Consider the following 17,665-nt stretch of genomic DNA (forward strand, 5'->3'; position numbering starts at 1 on the left):
GTCACAATAATGGGGTTCCACCTGTTTTTCTCTCACCAAGGGTACTGGGGGAGCCTGGCTTCTCAGCTTTGTTGTCTGTTTTCCCAAAACTTTGGGCTACTTGAGAATTTTTGAGCCTTCCTGTTGTGTGTGATCACTGAGGCAGTGGAGTCACAAAGAACTCATCCTTGTGTGTACACACAGGCATGTTTGTCTCGGCATTGCAGTTGGGGGTTGCCTTAGCCTATGGAACTGCTCAATCAGTCAGCACTTTAATGCTGCACATCTCTGGCTTTGAATATTCTATTCTGTAACAGAGTTCTGGAAGTGGATAAAGGGTGGCACAGCAAGGATGTTCACAACGTTGGTTCAGTAACCACTTATGGGAAAATGTTTCCCAAGGGAGAGACAAAATTGGACTTGCAACTCTGTAGCTTCAACTTCTTTGAGACCTGAGAGGCTCACAACACAGTAAGACTCATTCATGTTATTCATTTGATTAATAACTTGAGTGAGAAGGCTTCTTCCTGCCTGCAGCCATGCCCCCTTGGGTCATGGTCCTCTCACATCTTGTTACCCAGAGAGGGAGAGGTTCAATGGGAACTTTAATGGGAAGATCTAACATAGCAAGCCATAAGCTGTCTTGATTTGTAAACTCTGGAAATACTCTGGGGGGGCTGTTCAGCTTCCTTGATGGTAAATTGAAATCTGCTGATAAGGGGTTGGTTTTCTTAACTTTAACAGAGTTGTTAAAGGTAGGCCATGGGTGCCACAGGTCTGCTGGCCAAAAAGTGAAGGCACTTGCTCTAAAGAACACCCCTGGTATTTTAGGAGTGCTGCTAATTGCTCAGAAGAGAGCATCGTGCTCTCTGAGGACTAGATGATAGCTGCTGGATAAGTGGCATGAGTTTCGTCGTGCGATATGGCCATAAGTTCATTGAAGATCCTGGAGTGTTCTCCATAAAGGGATTTGCTTCTGAAGCATAGACACAATTTGGGAGATTGTCCCACTCTACTCATATTTTAGGAAGCAGAAAAATCAATGGGAGTTTACAAGTGAGTAGGTTTTCTAAACAGAATTTTTTCTCCTTGCAGGTGCTGTTAGTCACATTTCCAGTGATTGCTGCAGTGGGTGGGATCCCTGTGTGTCTGGTTACTCCTGGCAGGATGGTTTATCTGAAGGGGAAAGGCCTCACCCATTAGCTTCTAGTCCACTGGCTGTCTGCTGAATGTTTTACATCCCCAGGTGCTTTAGTAATCTTCTTCCCTTAATACCAAGACATTTTGCTGATTATCAATATGTTCCTTGGACTAGTGAGGCTTTACTGGCTGTTGTTCAAAAACAATTATTTAGACACCATACACAAATGGTGGTCAAGGAGGGATGCCTGAAGATCCCTCTCCTTCACACCTTACCAGAAGAATATTCTTTTTTCTGGGCTATGTGGTCTTGGTCCTCCATCTCTTCTGTGTCATGAACCTAACATTCCTCATTGGCTAACCACTGGTCTCATGTCAAGATGAGCCAAGACGTCTTTCCTTCCCTCCAGCCAGTGTGGGTGCTTTGACAGAATGTGCTGGACTGATCTCAGACTGAAGGTGACATTTCTGTGTCTGCCTTGTCTTTGGTGAATGTCACAGTGCCCTTGGATGAGGCATTGAATCTGAGCATGACAACATGAGAGGTAAAGCAAGGAACAATCCTCCTTTGTTCCCATGTACCAGTGGGATTCAAAATCCAACTGGAGGAGGCAGGAGGTGCATTTTCTTAGTGTTTTGTGTTGGCCACTTCAGGTGTTAATTACAATTACCCAGCAATTATGACACCTCATATTGGAGGTGAGTAGCTGGGGTTTGGGTATTTATTTCCCTGCTGGATCCAAGCACACAGAAGGGAGGTGTAGGAGTTTCTGTCACCACACCTAAACCCTTTGTCAGTCTTGGGCCAGAGCGCCCAGGGTGATTAATTGTTAATGATGGAGGAGCTGCATTGTTTGTTCACAGAATAAATAAAGCATATTTTCCAGCTGTTTCCTCCTCCAAGTCTCACCCAGCTCCTTCCAACTTCCCCACTCCCTTTTCCTAATCTCCCCATCTTTTCTGTGACTTTCTACTGCTGTTTCAGCTCTGGTGGTCAATTCCCAGGGTGAGAGAAGGCATTCCAAGGGCAACCTGAATGTCCCAAATGCCCCCATACAACCCCCTTCCCAAAATAATCTGTGTCAAAAAGTGTTGGTTTTGCCTTTTTGCAATGATCACATTTAATTATTAGTTAAATATCGAGGTCAGCAGCCACTCCTCTCCCTAAAGAAGCACTATGCCTTTTAAACAAGCAGAGCTGGAGGGCAAGGGCATTCAATGACCAAACCATCTGCAGCAGAATTGACCTTTCCACTTGTCCTTCAAAGCCAAGGTTGCCGTATTTTCCCAGAACCCATGACCTATATAGCAAGTTGGTGTCCTATTAGGGTGGCTGGCCCTAAGGTGTCCATGTTTGCTGCCACCTGTTTCAGAAACTGCCATGGTTTCAGCATCCTTATGGAAAACAATTCTGCCATTCCATCAGGTCTTTCCAAAAGCAGGAATGCAGCATAATGGGACACACCAAAACCCATTCTGAAAGTAGTGCACCAATTAAATGGACAGACCCTGAGGACACTCTGAATCAATATGTAATAACAGTGGTGCTGTATGAAGCTTCCATTCCATCAGAGCAGCTCTGTGACATTGATTTGTGCCAGAGAATAACTAGGAAGCTTTTCTCTCTGTAAATCCACTTCCTAACCTGGCGGACTTTTACAGCATGGAAGTGTCTGTGTGATACTAGTTCCAGTTTCTTCCATGTGTCTAGCCTCTTTGCTGAGAGTACATCTTTAGAATTGTTTTTTTCTGTAAAAGGTTTTCTTGGAAAAAAGATAATTTTAATTACAGTTTTATGATGTTCAGATATTGGAGTCTTTTCTTAGCAACGGTACATATATTTTTTCTAGCATAAAAATGCATGTGTGTGCTGGGTTCTGGGAATCTGTGGAAATTATGTTAGCTAGAACATGGGTTTTACTCATATGTTGGGAAAGCCAGTGCTGCCATTGAATTTAACTCTAAACAAAAATAACCTGGGTACTGTTTTTCACACATAGGCCACCCAATTGAGAAATGTTCTCACTGCATCAACAAGGACAGCTGTGAGAAGTCAAGTGTGTTGGAGTCAGACTTATCTCACCATCTTCAGGTGTCCAAATTCAGCACCATCAACTTGACTCTGAGACTCTCTGTATTTTGAAATTCGGGATGGAATGAGCCATCATGGTTCCTGTGGAAACATGAGGTCTACAATTGTCTATTTCTGTCCACAGGGTTTTAAGGGAGCCCAGAACTGCCACTTAGAGTGTAAATACCCAGTATCAGCCTAGATAAATCCTGTGTTTGACCCCTGAGGTTCCCAGTAGGTCTCCAGACTCCCAGTCTTACCTCCCACTCACCTGGGTGCAGTGCACACTGTGTAGATACAGCACCAGTCCCTGCTCAGCCTGTCTTAATTAATAACAGCTTTATTATCTGATAGGGACCAACAGAATATAACCTGTGACACAGAAGGCTGCTGCCCTGAGGATGGTTCCCTGCAAGCAGATGGCAGGCAGAAAATATGCCAGAAATGCTCTGCCTCAGAAGGTTCCCTTTCAGGCATTGCTGGCTGGTGTGGGCGCCAGCTACAGAGGAGTTCTTCAAGGCTAAGGCAGCATGGAAAACCTGCAAGGGAAAAACATGAAACCAAACAAGGGAAGAAGACCCAAGCAATTAATATTCTCCAGTGAGGGTTTTATTTCAGCCCGTCGCTCCCCCCCTCTGCTTAGCACTGTAGATACACACCTCGTGGGAGAGCAGCTCTGCCCAGGGAGGTGTAGCATCCACACAGGCAGGAGAAGGGCTGGGAGGCAGCACGTCCCCAGCTGAGTTTTACAGACTCAGAGCAGATTTCAGCAGCTGACGTCATGACTGGTGTGAGGTTGGTGGGGACGTCAGCAGCAGAGGCAGCAATTAAACCCCTGCACTCTGGCCAGAGGCACAGTCGTGTCCTGCTTCATCCGAAGCAGGGCTGGTCTGACACAGCAGAAGCCTTTATGTAACCAGGCCAGATTTTCACTTTTGGAGCAACAGTTTCAGAAGAACTACAGAAACCACAGACAGGATTTGTTGCTACTTATGAGCAGGGGGTGAGCTCTCTTCTCTGCCTCCTGTCTCGCACCTCACTGGGTGACAAGTATGTCAGGGAGTGAGAGCTGGTCTTGCAGCTGACTACAGGCTTCTGTTTTTATTCCCATTTCCTCTGTGCTTTCTGTTGGGATAGCAGAGGTTTGCACTGGCATGTGAGACATTTTCTTATTGCTCTCTACAACCGCAGTCGCATTTCAGAAGCGTTTTGGCACATTGCCCTGCTGGCAGCCCACAGTCGCAGTAGCAGATTCTCAGGCTGAAATGTTTTTGTTGCAATGCATTTAGCCCATCTCTATTATTGCTCAAGCTTTTCTCTTCTCCCTCATCTGCTCTGGCCGTATCAGGAAGTATGAACCTTTTTCAGGGAATCTTTAATATTTTTCAGCATTTGGAGTGAACCTGAATAAACACTTGTTAGGTAAAAAAGCTTAATTGGAAAGACTTAGTGTGTTTCTTGGCTTGTTGTTCTGGCTGACACCATCTCTTGCAGACACAGTATTACGACAGCAGTAGTGCAGCAATACACTTATGTTGGCTTGGTGCATGTAAACACGATTGTTTGAAGGGGAAAGAATCATACTGACATGCCTTCCGACTCCTGATGTGGTCATTGCCTTTCCCTGAGCGTGCTTTCCTTGTAGACACGCTCACCCAGCGGTCTCCTGGAAAACAGAGGCTTAAAACTGATAGGCATTTTCTAACAACACTTAAAATTGTGGGATAATTAAAGTCAAATGCTTTAATTCATCGGTTCCCTTTTCAAGTAAAACCATTCAGCCAGAGTAAGAATAATAGATGACTCCCTGTGAGTTCATCAGCTGTAAATCCAGGGTGTAAAATAAAAAAACACATCATAAAATTTCTGCCCTGTTTTTTTCCCCACCTCTTCTTTAGACGATTCATCTCTTTTGGAAAGCTTATTAATTCAAGACTTTAAAATCATGGGCTCTACGTGGGGAGCAAAGATGATATGCAGGCAGGGGACACTGAGGTCTTGATTTGAAGCAGGGGTGGGAAATGTTGGCATCCTTGGTGAGGAATGAAGTGAGCCGGAGAGCGGCAGGCTGGGGGCACATGCGGGCTTTGGGGATCCCTGCCCAAGTTCAAAGCACACAGACACTTGCCTGTAATGATGTATTTAAACACAGAAGATCTTAAATACATGCACAAACCTAAAACTCCAAACCTGTCACCTCAACATGTGCCTGTGTTGTGAATCAAAGCCTGCACAGTGAAGTGGGTTTGGCGAGAGCAGTGCTGGGATACAGGCTCACAATGACTGGGACAGGCAGGGCAGAGCTGGAGTCTTTTGTAGGAACTCAGCTACCACTGTCAGAGTCTGTAGAAGCCACAGTCTCCACTTAACATCTTTAATCTTATTATCTCAAGCCTTTTATCTTCCCATTTTCTTGTCTGTTTGTTTGTTTTCTTTAAATTTGTTTACATCTACCGAACTGAAAGTTTTTCTGGAAATGCTGGTATGGCTTTTAACTGCAAGAGTGATTCACAGAGAATAATTAATTCAAAGATCTCGGCATCTCTTTTCCTTGTAAAAAAAGGTGGTGGATATTCTGTGATTTTCTTGAAAGATTTTTCCCTCTAAATGTGCATGTTTACACTCACACCCACACAGACTCACACACATTTGCAAATGCAGACACTTCCCTCTTCTTCTGGAGCTTTCAAGTTCTGGAGCAGCACATCTGACCTGTACAATTAACCCTTTCTGCTAAGTGTCTCCTTTATTTATGTCTAAAAGCAAGACAGAGCTTTTGAGGTTGGTGGGGCTCATCCTGTAGGTTTTTGTCCACACCTTAAACTTCCTGAGCTTCCTGCACTCAGCAGGCACATGCAAACAGCAAGGAAGATCTGTGTGCCCCATGCTATCTCCTGCAGAAGTGGTAATTTCAGGCTCCATCTTGGAAGCTGCTGCTTGGCCTGAATCAAACCAGGCATGTTTCTAAGGAATTAAATAGCACTGATCATCTCCCAGTGCCCAGGATTGTTCCTCAGTGTTGTTTAATTTATTAAATATTGCTGTTGATATAAAGGTTATAGCTTACTCTCATTTTTCTATCTATTAGCAGCAAAAGGAGTGAGTTCTACTTCAGACTTTGTAAGCCTTCAGAAGTATTCTTAGGCAATAAATTAAGACTGGACCTTGCAAGTCTGGAAAACAAGCTCATACAGAGCTTAAGGGCTAGGATTTCCCCATTGGCACCATAAATGAAGTCTCTCATGAAACCTGGAGTGGCTCCTCACTGTAAACATCAGCCATACTCGAACTATTTGCTTATTAGAGCTCACAATTTAATTTCACATTTAGGCACCTAAAGAAAAAAACAAGTTGCTAAACACCTTTGAAGAGTAAGATCTTATTTTCTCCCTTGTTCTGAAAAAAGGTCATTTATGCAATGCCAGAATTCCTGTAGCTTACTACTTCCCAATATTATTTCAGAAGTTAAAAGCTATGATGCTGCTTTTTAATCACCATCACAGCATGACAAAAATCCTACTTACTCTGCAGTGATGGTTGTATCATTGCAATACTGACAGCTCCCTTGGGACCTGTGCAAGGTAACAAGAAGGCTGGAGGTGAGCTGGGTTCAGCCAAATAAACAAGGAGCCAAATAAGCAAGGAGCCCACAGCAGTCACTCTGTAATTATACTCCAGTTTTTTCTGCCTTGTCTATGAAGCAGAGTCACTGGAATAGGAGAGCTTTTAAAAATCAGGGAGGACCAAGGTTATTACAACTAAGTATAACAACTCTTGGCTTTTTGAGGGCATTTATTCAAATGCCTCTAAGCCCTTGCTCTTCACAAAGAGAGATAAATGTAATTATCACAGTTCTAAAGTGAGGAAAGATGAGGCTTAATTAACTACTCGTGGATATACAGCAAATGAGTAGCAGAGATGGGAACAGAAACCAGTTTTCCTGACTTCCTCTGGCACCTGAATCCCAGTGCCACCTCTGCCAGGTACACACCACAGTGAGATAAGGAAGACCATACCACCGTGTAAAAGCTGAGACCACAGACAGTCCCAAACCCAGCTGCAGTGTCTCTGGATACACCTATTGCCTATGGTCTGGTCTGGCATTTGGAGAACACATCCTGGCATGAGGGACCTGCATGTTGTATGTGTGAGAGACCATTTGATTGACATAGTGTTGCCCTCCCAACAGTCCTAAAGTTTACTAGTGGGAAAGAGATACCTACTGAGGCATTGCCCACCTGGCTGCTCTCTGCTGCTCCACCACTCCAGCTGTGCTAACCAGGGACTCCTGGCATTATCCAAGTCAGTGGTTTGGGATGCAGCCACAGTGATACACACCCTACACCATCCACTGAGGGCTCTTGGTTTCCAACCTCTGTCGCTTTTGTTCCAATGGCAGGAATGTTCATGCAGGCTCAGACAGGACCTGTGGCCACTGAGCCATGCACTGGGAGACTCCTTGTTCCAGAAAACTGAGCCACACTCCTGGAAGAAGAGGCTGTACTAGGAGGTGCAGAGATGAGATAAGCCAGGCACTGATTCCTCAAAGCCAGCACTTAGCTGTTGTTTTCCCAAAAGGCTGATGACGGAGAAGGATAGCTTTAAAGTGTTCTGTTCTGAATAAACAGTGCCAAAGCAGAGGAAGAGATCTCTCTTTCACCCCTCTTTCTGACTTTGGGGCAGGAATATTCAAACTCTTTTTCCTCAGTGCCTGCACAGCCTGGGTGCTGTGTCTTCCTTAGGCATCGCAGCTGTCATAACAGCTCTGGAAGTCAAGGTGCTCACGGCATCTCCACAGGCTCTCCGGAGGTTATCTACCTGTTTGTCTCAGGGTTTTCTTTTCTTATGGTTGTGATAGAAGTTGTCTCAGCAAATGAGGAGAATTCATTGCTACACAACTGAGATCACTTTCCTGTTTGGGTCAAAATGTAACCTAAAGCTTTCAGATTCCACTCGCTGAGGCTTTCTGAGCACGCTGGTGTGTGTCTGCAGCCATTTACCCAACTCCAGGAGGCAAATCAAGTTAAAATGCTCAGAACAAGTTTTTTCTGGCTTTTACTCGTGACTTATTACGTTGCAGCAGTGAAGCTTTTAAGACAAGAAGGTATTTCTACTCCAGGCTGAAATAACAGGCTTTAGCACAGCCAGCAGGTGTCTTGCTGCTCACAGCTTGGGCAATACCTGCTTTTGCTGAGAGTGGAAGTAGCTACAACTGTGGCAAGGGGTGACTTTGATGGCAGAGGGAAACCTGTAAATGGGAATCATAGCTTTTACTTCCAGCCACAATCAGAAGACCTATTTATAATTTGCTCAGCTTCCTGCAGGACAATGTTATTTTTATCCCACTAAAGCTTAAGGGCAAGCAAAGAAACCTTTGAAAATTTGCTGTCTTCACTAGATTGAGTCAAAGAGACCACTGGATGCTACATGCAAATGCATGCATGTGCATGTATCTTCTGTTGAAGGTTCTCCAGTGGGACTTTATATTCATGGCTTTCAGGTCAGATGGCACTTAAAGATACTCAAGTGCTTGAAAGAGAGAAATGGAGACTCTGAGTCAGCGTTTGGGTGGCAGCCTGATCCATCACCCAGATACTTTCTTCCAAGGAAAAAATTAAAACAGATGTCATTAAAGTGCTTATTTCTGAGAAACATCCTGAAGACTGAAGGCAAGGAGGAGGGAGGGAGAGAGGAGCAGCAGCAGCCATCACCTGAAGGTGCTGTGGGTAGAGATGCTGCTGCAGATCTCCTGCATCCCCTTCCACTGTGCAGATGCCAACAGCTGTAAGAGGAGCCCAGGATGTAGCTCAGGTTTTGCTGTCATCGCTGATTCCAGAAGCTATTCTGGAATGCCACCTGCTGGCATTTTTCCTCTTAACTACCCTAGAGATGAACTTTTGTGTGGTCACATCCCAAGCCTGGAAGCAAAGAGACTAAGCTGACCTTTTCAGTCTTTTTCAGTGAATGTCCTTCTTGTTTTCTTGGACAGAGGTTGCCCTGAGGCCCTGTGAAAAGTCCAGTTATGTAAGGGGGGGGACTTGTTATGTGGGACCGGGAAAGGGGATGCCGGTGCCAAAAGAAGGGATGAGAATGGATGTGGATGAAAGAAACAAGGAAAAAAGTAAAACAAGAGAGAAAAAAGTCTTCACGACTAGTGAGGGATAAATGAGGTCTTCCATCAGGCACCAGTTTAGATGGTTCTCAAAAAGGAGCATTTAAGTCCATGATTTTGCTTTTTCCATCAAAATTTATATGACAGCGATTTAAAAGAACACCAACATCTTTTTAGTTTTTAGCTGAAACACTTTAAATTGGAAAGGAAGAGGAGGCACAGCTTCTGGCTGCTCTGCTTTTTGGCACTAACACCAAAATCTGCAGTGCTGATGTTTATAATCCATGACAGTCCCGACAGCCAGACCAAAGCAAAGAACAAAGGCCCGTAGTGACCAGTCACCCTCATTCACAGCAGGCAGAGCTCTGCATGCTGCTGCTGCATGCAATGGGAATAAACCTCCCAGCTGCCATTCTCCTCAAGGAGACACCATCCTGCTGCTCCTCCAGCTTCCTGGCTGTAACCTGCTGCAGCTTTGAGGTTCCAGTGAAAAACCCTCAACAAACTCCCAAAGCACCCAGAGGGTCCCAAGTGCTCTGAGCAGCCTCAGAGGGGACCTCCACCCAACCCTCTACCCAGTAGCTTTATCTGAGGCCAGCCCTGGGCTGCCTCCTAGGTGGGTTGGTCTCTGGTTTTGCTGTCAGGATGGGCCCTTGAGGGGATGTCTTGTAGCTTCTCTCCAGCCCCCTGCAATGATTGCACCCCCAGGTGACCCCTGGGCTTGGGCCACCCCTTTGCTGTGTCTGGGGCTGTTGATGGAAGCTGCTACCAGCACCCAGCTCTGCTCAGAGACTGTGCTGTGGGTGAGAGCACAGCCTGTGCTGGGTCTCCTTGTCCTGCTTCATGGGACAAGGCTGGTCCCTGAAATATATATATATTTCTATAGTCGTCTTCTGTTCTAAGGATGGTCTCACAAGTCTTCTTTTAGTAAGTGCTGTGGATGAAATGGTTTCTCTGAAAATCACTGTGTTGAATGATGGTGAAATCCTGCAGTTTGTGACTGCCATGAATGAGTAGTTTTGAGCACTCAACCTCTAGCCTTACCCAAGGCACAAAGATCTCTAGATAGTCTAGTTGGGAGGCCTTGGCTTTGCACTCATCCTTCTGGAATGGTCTGAGCTCTTTTCCAAGCTTTTCTTTTAAGAGACCAGTGAACTTCTGGGCATAAATCTGATGCTCACTGATGACTGGGAAGGCAGAAATGTGATTGAGGAGGACTGTTCTGCTGCTGTGTATCCAATGGTCTGAGTAAACCATCCATACCTGTAGAGGTCCTGCTGTCTTCTCTGAAAAGCCTCCTGCTCATGGTCAGGTAGGGGAGGCTACTGGGACTTTGAGGGGTTTTTTTGGTTTTACATACTTATTTCCTTGTGTTGCATGTAGAAGTTGATGTATAAAATATTTATGTTGCATGTGGAGAAGCCTTTTGAAGTGGAACTTCTTCAGTAGAGTGTACTTAGGGTGTGAGTACAGCATAATAGTTTTTAGTATTAGGAGTTTTATGACGTGACCATGATGCCTCTTCCCCCAGTAAAGCCAAAATTCTCTTCTTTCAGATGCTTTCTGCTGTACTGCATGTTGCAGAAAAAAAGCTTTCACTTCTGCGGTGTATCACCCAGGGCTCTCCTTTTGGGTGAACACTGCCAAGTGACAGATGTGTTCCTGCAGAGCACTCACGTGCCTTGAGAGCACATCTCTGGCTCAGCAACTTTCTCTGATTGGGAAAGTGCTCTTTTTGTGGGGAGTAAAGTACAAGGAGATTTATAGCCTGCACTGATATAATGTGATCCAGCCATGACAGTCCTTTCATCATAATGACTGATGGATCTTGTTGTTATTATTCTGATTTACTACTGTAACAGGTAGGTTTGATCTACACTTGCCACAAAGAATGAACGTGTGAGGAAGGATAACACTGGAGTTGTTGTGGTTCAAACCCACTCAAGAAAAACTGTCCTGCATGTAAGGTGTGGATGTTTTATGTTGCTGGAAAAAAGCCAAAAGAAAAACCCCAAACCTTTGCTGTTTGAGTTTGCTCTTTTCAGTGTGTATTCGAATTTTTGAAAGTGAAACTCCTGAGTTCTTCTCACATTGTTGATGAGTTCTGTGTGGAAGTATCTGTGGTCAGAGCAAGTCTTTAAGCAACTGGCACCAGCCCTGATTCTCTCTGATTTGCAGCCGGTGAGTTTTTCTAAGTGGGTCTCAGATCTGCTGGTGTTTTAGACAGGAGCTTTGCAGGGAGGGCCATGTGGCACACAGGCAGATTATGTAGCCTATACATAACCTTTTTTGCAGTAATAACCAGTATCTTAAAAAAAAAAATACACTTTGTGAGAATGATCCTCTGTTTATCTGTAGGACCTGACTCTGTCACTTCTACAAACTTTCAAACAAAATGAGTCATGATATAACTCAACTTGTGTCTGAGCTTCTAAAGCTGATGAGAAAGGGGTGGGGGCTGACTGGCCAGTCTTCTGTGTCTTGCACAGCCCACTTTCCGTGCCAGTAAGGTGCCTTAGTCTGTGAGTCTGTCAAATCCCTGTGCTGATGGCACTTTCACACATTTGAGAGCTGTAATGCAGGAGAAAAGGCTGTTGTCCTATTATCCAGAGAGCTGATAGTTCATCTGGCTTCCTGGGCATGACAGCAAGCTGACAGTGATGGCACTACTGAGGCTTTGTGGATTCTGACTGCAGGCAAGCCTCAACAGAATAACCAGATCAAAACTGCTAACACCATAAGCTTTGCTTAAAAATTAATTAGTAGGAAGGAGGAAAAGGAGGAAGGGCGGACACTGCTTTGATGATTGAATTGCAAAAAGTAGCACCATGATAACTCTGAAGGGTGTTTGGGCTAGAACAACATAAGGTTTGGAAATATGTGGAAAATATGTTAAGAGGCACCTCCCAATGTGCACAGGGTCTGGACTCTTATTGGCTTTTTCTGACACTCGTGGGAGCTCAGTCCTCATCAATCTGCTGCTAATAGTTTTTGAAAGAGGGGGCTGATCATGCTTCTGACCTTTCTGGATGCTTCTGGTGTTCTGAGATTTAGATTGGGTATTAGGAAACATTTCTTCACTGAAAGCATTGCCCTAGCCCTGGCATAGCCTGCCCAGAGAAGTGATGGAGTCACCATCCCTGGATGTATTTAAAAGATATGTAGATGTGGCACTTGGAAACATGTTTAGTGCTGGCTTAACATTTGGACTCAATGATCTTAGAGCTCTTTCTCAGCCTAAACAATTCTAATGTTCTACATTGCCCAAGGAAAGGATTCCAGTCCCTCTGAAGAACAAGCCAAAGGACAAGATAGAGCATCTCAGGTCCAAAACAGAGGTAGCCCAAATCACCAGCTGCATTGGGGGTAGGTCCTCATCTGCAGGAGCAGGCAGGACTCCAGTGGTGGGTGGCAGGGCCTGGGAGCTTTTGTGCGTTGAAAAAGGCTTCTGTGAGAAACTGCATTTCACCTTCTTGGGATGTAAAGCCCTTGTGTTCAGCTGGCTTTCCATGGACATACCTGGTCTCCAGCTTGAAGGAATACAAACACCTACTGCATGACTCTGGGGAGGCCGCAAATTGTGGATCTGGATATATGGGTGTGCATGCACATCTTCAGTAACATGCATTTACTGTAGGCAAGAATTACACCATTGTTTGCAGTTCCTTATTCTTCCTGCTAGAGCTCCCTTTTTTCTCTTCTGACTTCTCCAAAATTCCACTTTGGCTGCAGTTTTCCCTTGTTGCTGCAATTTTCCATTGTTTCTTTCTTGCCTCAGGCTTGGTTTGTTTCTATGAAGTTACAGTAAAAGAGGTCTCAATGGTTCTGACTAAGTTTAGAACGGAACTGATGTTTTGTCTTAAACTTCTGTCTGAAATAATTTTTTTCATAATTTGAACACTTCCACGTTCTGAAAGGCAGCCTGGAAATTTGTCTGGAAGATGCACATGGAGTGAAGGGTGTGCTTTTTTTGCCTTCAGGAAGTAGCCAAATGATTCTGTTGAGTTATGGGTCTGAAAATACTTTTGCACATCCTCGTGGGAGAGGAGAGGTTAGACATTGGCAAGAACCAGCCTTTGGAAGTGGTATTTCCTCTAAGGGAAAAGGGATGGGAGCAAATGTATGGAATACTGAGAACGAGACAGATGAGCAGATGTAGAAGCAAGGATAAGGATGTGGAAAGGAGGGTGAATGAAGCTTGTGTGGTTAAGATATAAACAAGAGAATCACTTAAAGGGACTGCTGCCTAAAATTTCCCTCAACACACAGACATTTCCAGCCTCTGCATTTCTTTATGGCCAGCCAGAAGCTGCGTAATTTGTTGCCAAAGTTGTTCCCTGCCCTGGTTCACAGGAAGTTAACAGCTTCCAAATTGTGCCAGGATCTCACGTGGTTGACATGCTTGTTGTGGAGGTTTTGTAGCAGAAATACCAACACTGGTGCGAATGGAAACGCCTGCCTGAAGACACCAGAAAAACAGCAGATGAAGGGCTAGAGGAGTGGCATGTATTAATTGCTACAGAACCACACCATGCGTTTCATGCAAAGAAATAAGCAGAGGACAAAACCCAAACTGGAGCCTTAGAGATAAGGTGACAAGATTATGACCCACAGCAGAAAAACTGTGAAATGCCCAGATAAGGGTAACAAAAGACTCAGTTTTGCCTGAAACTCTTGAAGGATGAGGCACAAGATCATCATATCCACTGCTGAAAGGTATAAAAGGTGCATACAAAAATGAAGAAGAGCCCATCCCAGTCCTGTGCATGTGAGTATGTTGATGGGAGAATGGGAGTGGGTAGGATCAACTTACTGGAATCTTTGTAATAAAAAGTCACTTTCCCTACCTCTAAGGCCTTGCAATGAGTTTTGTTCCACAAATTTCCCACAGTAATGAGACTAAATGTTCTAGTTCTTCTAGTAGTTCATGTAGGAGGTGATATATATCCACATACATTTAATATAAACCCCAGTTGCCTTTAAAAAATACCTAGATAATTAGATTGCATAGTTGCTATGTTAAAGGACTATTCCTACTAAAGTGAGGCACTCAGCTGCTGTGAATGGAAGTCATCTGTTTAATCTTCATGCTGCCCTCTTGTAGGAAAGCTGCTGCCATCCAAATGTTTCTCATTTTCTAAATGCTCGGCTTGAGAGGTGCATTGAATGCTGCCAATTATAGGTGACACCACTGCACTGAGGCATATAAAGTGCCACAAAAAAAGCACCATAAAGGAAATCAGGCCACCTGAGTTACCTCTCAAGCAGGCTTTCTGCATGAGAGGTTCTGGCTGACCTGGATGCTGCAGCTATAAAGGAAGGCAGCTCTCTGCTCCCACAGAAGTAAGAAAAACTGGTGCTCTGACCACGGTCCAGGTGCCTTTTCTCCCTTTCCTCCCTGTCTCTGTTCCTGGCCATGTGAGCTGTGCAAAGCAGCCACCTGTACCCAGTGAGGGCTTGGGGACAGCTCCACTGCTGTCAGTGCAAGGGGCTGGCATTTGCTTTTCTCATGGAATTGTGGGGAGAGAAACAATTAATTGCTTGTGAAACATTCCCGGGTGATAGTGATTAGGTATCCAGGAGGATAATATGTCTGTGCTCTTAAAATCAATAAGGATAGAGGAGTGACACTGAGCAAACAGGGTGCTGAACGAATGCTCTTGGTTATGTCATTCCTTCAGTGGTGGAGGAGGACATGGGAGTGTCCTGTGAGCAGCAGTAATGCCATGGGATTGAATAAAATAACCTTTATGCAATTAAGAAGTTTATAAATTGAAGATACCCAGCCATATAAATGTGTCTTTGTTAATTGCTGCTCAACTCTGCTGTTTTCCTCATCTCTTCACAGCCATCCTGTTTGAAGGAGTGGCTTGTGCAGGGGAGTTTCTGGTTCCCTGTGCCATGCTCCTGGTCTGATGCTGTGGATGCTGTCTGCCAGACATTGGACACTGCTGCAGGCAGACTCTTGGGCTGCCTTTGAAGAAGGCAAACTCACCAGTCCTTAACCAGTAAGTGAGAACATCTGGGGAGAATATTTTTTATTGCTTCTTAGAAGTTCAGTTTAGAGAAAACAGTGCATTGTCTTTTACCCTCTTTCTCTCACAAGAGCTGGCAGGGCTTAGTTTGAGTTACATAAATGTTTGCAATAATGTCCTTAGTCTAGAGTTCAATGAAAAGATTTGGAGATCAGTCAGTGATTTTTAACATGGCAGCATAAAGTCAAGTTGAAAATATGAGGGTAGTGAGTTCCTTACTCTTCTTGCTCCCTCAGACGTAGGGATATTTCCCTGCTGCCAAAGGGTGGATCTCTTCTGCTCTCCAACAATAAAAAGCAGATGATTTTCCTTCTTAAAATACCCAAAGGGGATTGCTAACACAGATCCTCTTCTCTGTGTGCCCATCCTCATGTGCAGAGCCAAATCCCATCCCTTCTAGCAGCAAGGAAAAGCAAATCCCTGGCATTGAGGGCACCCAGATTAACCCACTGCAGGATTAGGATGCTTGAGCTGTTGTTAGAAGATTAGTATATTTGGTTGTCAACACTTGGCCTGAAAATGATTTCCAAAGAGGTCACTGACTCATGGGTGCCAGTTTGCCCAGCACATTGGGAAAGCCCTGGAGTTAAAGCAAGTGGCTGTGAGGATTAAACTGGAGCACTGAGTGTGCAGAATATCTTCAGGATGAAACCCGTCGTGGCTGGTGGTGGGGACAGGATGCTATGGCAGACTGATCATAATATCTGAGCTCCTGCCTTGCTGGGGAGGTGTTTCTGGGGCTTTGCTTTCTGGAGTTTCCTGCTGATGGCAGTGTGTGCCATTAGGTGGGTGAGCTGCCCACAGATGAACTTTTCTCAATTCCTGCACAGTGCAAAATGAGTTTATTTTGAGGACAGGGCCTCCACAGAGGCATCTCTAGGTAGAAAGCAATTGGCTTCCACTTTCTGTTCTGGGACTCAAACTGTCTGTGCTCATAATGTTTTATTTCAGCTGCTGGCAGGAGGATTCATGTCGAGGGTTTCTTTAAAATATAGGATCTTCCTCTTGTCAGCAGGGCACTAATACAGCACAAAGTCTGCTCATGCTAGGTCATCACCTTGTAAATGCTTACATGGCTTTCCAGTGCATGGGGGAGTGACAGTGGAGCTGTGGTCCCAGTGCATCCAGTCCTGCTCTGGTGTATGCTGGTGTCTGAGTGCTGTGCAGCACCTCTTGGTGCTGCAGAGAGTGTGCATGGGGAGGGATGGGCGTGGTAGAGCTCTCCTTCTTGAAAAGCAGCTTTTTTTCCTATTTATTTTCTTCTTCTGTTAAAACAAATGAGGGCTCTGAAGAGTCTAAAGATAGTCCCTTTAAAGATATTTGGTAATATAGGAGAAGCCTGAATTTTCCTCTGTTTATCAGTGGAAAACTGTCCTGATAGTAAAATAACTGTTAGTTGGGAACTGCTTTTCTCTACCATGAGCCAAATGAATACAAACTTATATTTGATTCAAAGCAACTTGTCTTGAAAAGTACCAACCACTGTCTGTGTCATGGAATTGGTTCCAGTGATTTCATTCAGCAGCATTATCTGGATTTCAAGACATATCCTCTTGTAAATATGGATTTTATTACGCTTCTCTTTGTGCATCCAAACATTAGCAGCCATTTCTTGTCTGAAATTAATATAACTGCATTTGCCACTCCTGTGACAATATAATTTTATTTCCTCAACAGGCCAGCAAAGATATTCAAACTGAAGAAATAAGCCTAAAAGTTCTCTCAGAGAAAATCCACTAGAGAAAGGTAGGGACTTTCCATAAAAGCTTCCTTTGAGTTTAATTCTGGTATCTTAAAGCTATAGCTGTCCTGAGCATTCCCACTTTTGGGAATGCTGTGCAGCTTAGTGAAGCAAGAGACATTAAATTTTAATAACTTTATAAGCACTAAGTACATTGCTCTGTATTTTATGAATGTACCTGAGGGGATTTTTGTAGAGCTGCATGATAAAATAATTTTGAATATTTTATCCAAGGCCTGTGCTGTGATTTATTCTGAAAAAAAACCCCAAAATCTTCTGAAACCCAGAATGTGGGCTTTAAGTTTCTGCCTGGATTGCAGAGTGTGGCCAGAGGACAAGGCCACCACTGTGGTGGCATTGCTTCCACTTGTCTCCCTGCAACAAAAGATGCATTCTGGAATAACCAGCAAGAACATGGCACAGCAAGGTGTGTGTGGGGGGAGGTGGGTGTATTTTGGTTCTTCCACTTCTCCAGTGTTTCCTGCATGCAGAACTTTCCCTAGATTTAGGTCGGCATGGAGCTGGCTGACCAGCTGTGCCTAACAGGTGCATATTTGATAAAGTGGCCTGTATTCAGTGAAGAATTT

The 17,665-nt window shown here is 44.5% G+C and overlaps 1 protein-coding gene and 1 long non-coding RNA gene across 8 annotated transcripts in view; both read left to right on the forward strand.

The window, feature by feature from the left end:
* The window catches only part of LOC135297432 (uncharacterized), a 34,388-nt gene that overhangs the window by 7,086 nt on the left and 9,637 nt on the right, over nucleotides 1–17,665 (forward strand). The window contains exons 1-3 of one of the 5 annotated variants that reach the window (XM_064414956.1): nucleotides 14,380–14,678; nucleotides 15,151–15,310; nucleotides 17,015–17,083. The gene's annotated coding sequence lies outside the window, so the exon portion shown is untranslated. Of the gene's footprint in view, nucleotides 1–14,379; nucleotides 14,679–14,725; nucleotides 15,011–15,150; nucleotides 15,311–17,014; nucleotides 17,084–17,665 lie in introns of those variants that run through there. The other 4 variants (XM_064414951.1, XM_064414952.1, XM_064414954.1 and 1 more) reach the window with 4 other exon arrangements.
* LOC135297431 (uncharacterized) lies at nucleotides 8–4,701 on the forward strand. Of its 3 annotated transcripts, XR_010359451.1 has the most exons (4): nucleotides 205–450; nucleotides 1,075–1,818; nucleotides 3,120–3,307; nucleotides 3,545–4,701. It is a non-coding gene; the product is annotated as an uncharacterized LOC135297431 (long non-coding RNA). The 3 variants fall into 3 exon arrangements; XR_010359452.1 differs by lacking the exon at nucleotides 3,545–4,701 and having other exon boundaries at nucleotides 8–450; nucleotides 1,075–1,664; nucleotides 3,120–3,301; XR_010359450.1 differs by lacking the exon at nucleotides 3,545–4,701 and having other exon boundaries at nucleotides 16–450; nucleotides 1,075–1,225; nucleotides 3,120–3,301.

Source organism: Passer domesticus, chromosome 3 (assembly GCF_036417665.1).
Source record: "Passer domesticus isolate bPasDom1 chromosome 3, bPasDom1.hap1, whole genome shotgun sequence".
Classification (NCBI taxonomy): domain Eukaryota; kingdom Metazoa; phylum Chordata; class Aves; order Passeriformes; family Passeridae; genus Passer; species Passer domesticus.